General features: G+C 42.5%; 1 non-coding gene across 1 annotated transcript; it reads right to left on the bottom strand.

The window, feature by feature from the left end:
- Positions 1–245: 245 nt before the first annotated feature.
- On the bottom strand, positions 246–349 carry LOC129535315 (U6 spliceosomal RNA). The gene has a single exon (XR_008681590.1). It is a non-coding gene; the product is annotated as a U6 spliceosomal RNA (small nuclear RNA).
- Between the last annotated feature and the right edge of the window lie 3,203 nt (positions 350–3,552).

Consider the following 3,552-nt stretch of genomic DNA (forward strand, 5'->3'; position numbering starts at 1 on the left):
AACTCTCACATCCATACATGACCACGGGAAAAACCATTGCCTTGACTAGACGGACCTTGGTAATGTTTAGAGTATGATAAAAGCAAACCTTGCCTGACAGCATTTGCTACTTTGTTTCTTTTGAGATACATATTTGTTTTCAGTAACAATGCTGAGATCCGGCAGTATATAAAAAAAATAATGCAGTTGCTGTTATAATTTGAAAATCTTCTGGGGGAAAATGTTTCATGCTGTAACTTTTTTTGTTTTTAATATAACGTTTCACAAATTTCCATACCATGCTTGCCCAGGGGCCATGCTAATCTTTGTATTGTTCCAATTTTAATGTCTGTGCTGCTGAACCTACCACCGTGCTGTACTTTTGAGAGAGTATTACATGACATTGAATGAGATGGTCAAAATGCGGTTTATCCTCTGAAAACAGATCCTATAATCTGTGTCCAGCTGAGTTCCATCTTCTCCTGAAGAGATCTTGTCCACGTCTATAATCCTGCAAGCGTTATATGGGTTCAGTCACCACAGAACCCAATCTCGACACAACTGGGCAGGAAAAAAACATCCCCGTTGGGATGGAACTTTCTGCATGAAACAAATCACGCTGTGTCCACTAAGAAGAGGACATGGAGATGGGAAATTGTAAGAAACTTACATGGCAACGCACTCCTAGATTTTTGTCCCTCTCTCGTCTCAGCTTCCTGGCGGCGGTCACAAAACGTGATGTTCTTAAAACCAATACGAGTCAGCGCACAGTTTCTCAAGAAGGAGATGGAAAGCGAGACTCGCTGTTTTCGGCTTTCTCCCACCGTCTCCCTGATAGAGTCTCCGCGGTCACTCCAGAGCTTTCCTGAAATGCAGGATCTGATGCATTTCATTAATGAAGATGACTTGAGACTCATTTTCACCCTTCCTAAATACTGGTATGCCGGATGGTAGATGGCATGGCCGAGTTTCAGCCATGGCCATTTTGCACAGTTCAGCATCTCTTGGTATAAGTGAATTATATTAATTCAGAGGTGAATGATCCTTTGTTGTTCTTTTTAAAATAATTTGGAGAATAATTTAATTTATTTTAATTGGAGAATAATTACAATATTGTGATGATTTTTTTTGTCATGCATCAACGTGCATCGGCCACAGGGATACCTGTGTTCCCCATCCTGAACCTCCCTCCCATCTCCCTCCGCACCCCATGCCTCCAGGTTGTCCCAGAGCAGCAGCTCTGGGTACCCACTCGGTGCATCAAACTTGCCCTGGTCATCTATTTTGCATATGGTAATATACATGTTCAGAGATAGTCTCTCAAACCATGCCACCCTTGCCCTGAAGTAAGGCACTTCAGGGTCCTCATGTTTTATTTTTGCTATTGTGGTACAGGCATGCTGAATTCTCCTTCCCCCCAGCTGCTGGTGTTCAGTTGCTCAGTCGTGTCCGAGTCTTTGGGACCCAAGGGACAGCCGCACGCCAGGCTTCCCTGTCTTTCACCACCGCTCTGAGTCTGCGCAAACTCATGTCCGTTGATGACGCCATCCAACCATCTCATCCTCTGTCGCCCTCTTTTCCTTTTGCCTTCTGTCTTTCGCAGCATCGGGGTAGGCGTTATACATATTCCTGCACGCGGCTTCTCCTCTGCTTCTGGAGGGAGAAGTCCGTGCCTTTGGAGGTAGATTTGCCCAGGTGACTAGTTCAGACTCTCCGTGATGGCAACACAAGGGAGCCGGGATAGGCAGACCCCACTTCTGGGCCGAGCTGATCACCTCTGCCTGCCTCTTGAGTTTTCCTGCTGCTACCAAGCCTCATTTTGGGACGCAGGCATCATAAGATCACAGAGCTTCCATCAGTTAGGTCTGCGAGTCACAAGGATGAGTTGAACCTGTCTGCCAACCACACTGGGAAGAGACAATGAGGAAGAAGTGAGCGTTTTGCACCAGTGAGATTTTAAGATTTTTTTTGAATGTGACCCATTTTAGAAGTCTTTATTAATTTTGTTACAATATTCCGTCTGTTGTTTTTTTTTTTTAATTCTTTGGCTAAAAGAATTAAGGTACATGAGATCTTAGCACCCTGACCAGGGATGAACTCACACCCCTTGCACTGGAAGGCAAAGTCTTATCCACTGGACCACCAGGGAACGCCCTACACCTGTGAGGTTTTAGAGTGGTTAGACACTGCCCTGTGACCTAGCTTACTGGGACTGCAGTATCTTTGGGGGAAATTGTGAAGAAAGGGAACACTGTCTAATGCTTTCTGTGGACGATACGTTTAAGGTCAGCATTTAGTTGCATGCAACTTGCAGGGTGTAAGTGGACATTCCAAAATCTCTGGCTGGTCTCAGAGGTAACCACCCATTAGAAATCCGATTTGGGGAACTTCCCTCGCGGTGCAGTGGTCGGGACTTTGTCTTCTAGAGGAGGGGTGCCGGTTTGATCCCTGGTCGGGGAGCTAAGGTCACACATGCCTCACAGACCGGAAACATAAAAAGAGAAGCAATGTTGTAACAAATTCAATAACGACTTTAAAAACGGTCCATATATATATTTTTAATCTTTAAAAAAAGATAAATCCTGTTTTAAAGCATCTTTTCCTGGGAGGTTGTCAAAGCTCTTGACATTATGAGTTCTTAAGCAGTTGAGTCCTTGCTTGTTTCATATATGACCACAATGATCACAAACCCTGAGATCTCTGGGAATCGTACACAGTTCCTGGTTATGTCTGAGCAGGAAGGAACTATAGTTAAAAGCATGCTGAGGAAGCTTCCCTGGTGCTCCAATACTTAAGTCTTCACCTTCCAATGTATGGGTGCAGGTTTGATTCCCGGTCAGGGAACTAAGATCCAACAGGCTGGCATGGTGAAGCCAAAAAAAAAAAAAAAGAAAGAAAGAAAAAGATCTTGAGCATTTATAAACTCTCCCAATATGACTAGATTAAAAAATAAATGGCGCTCAGAGCTGACTCTCCAACGTCAATACACAGAAATGTCATCTTTTTTGCAGTGAAGCTATTTTGACATGTTGAATTCCAATATTAAACACAGCTGTCAGTTCAGTACACACAGTTGAGGACTCAGGTAAAATTAGGATCATGACCAAAAGGGGAAAATGAGGACAGGCTTGATGGAAACAGGGGAGAGTTTATATCAGTAGAAAAATAGAAGAAAATATGAATTTATGCAGAGAATATCCTCCAAGTGATGTCTTTTATCCCCCAAGGGAGAAAAAAAAAAAAGCTTTCAGCTAGTATATTTATAGGTACAATTATAAATGTAGTATAATCCTCTTTTGAATTTTAAGAAATCCAGTAGACCAAAATCTGACATCAAACACAATAGAAATAAGCGCAAGCTGCATAGTTTGGGGCAGATAAAACGTTTTCCCACAAAACATCCAGTAACAAACAGCATAAGCTTTGAACTATTTTTTGCTACTATTTTAAAGCAAGCTGTAGATCTCACTGTCAACTTTTTTCTTATATTCCTGTTTTGTGATAATAATGTCTATTGACAGCATTTGTTTCACAGCATGGCGTTGTACCCATCTCATTTTAAAATAATAGTCA

This window comes from Moschus berezovskii, chromosome X (genome assembly GCF_049115385.1).
Source record: "Moschus berezovskii isolate FMDL1 chromosome X, NW_MosBer_1.0, whole genome shotgun sequence".
In the NCBI taxonomy this organism is placed as follows: Eukaryota; Metazoa; Chordata; class Mammalia; order Artiodactyla; family Moschidae; genus Moschus; species Moschus berezovskii.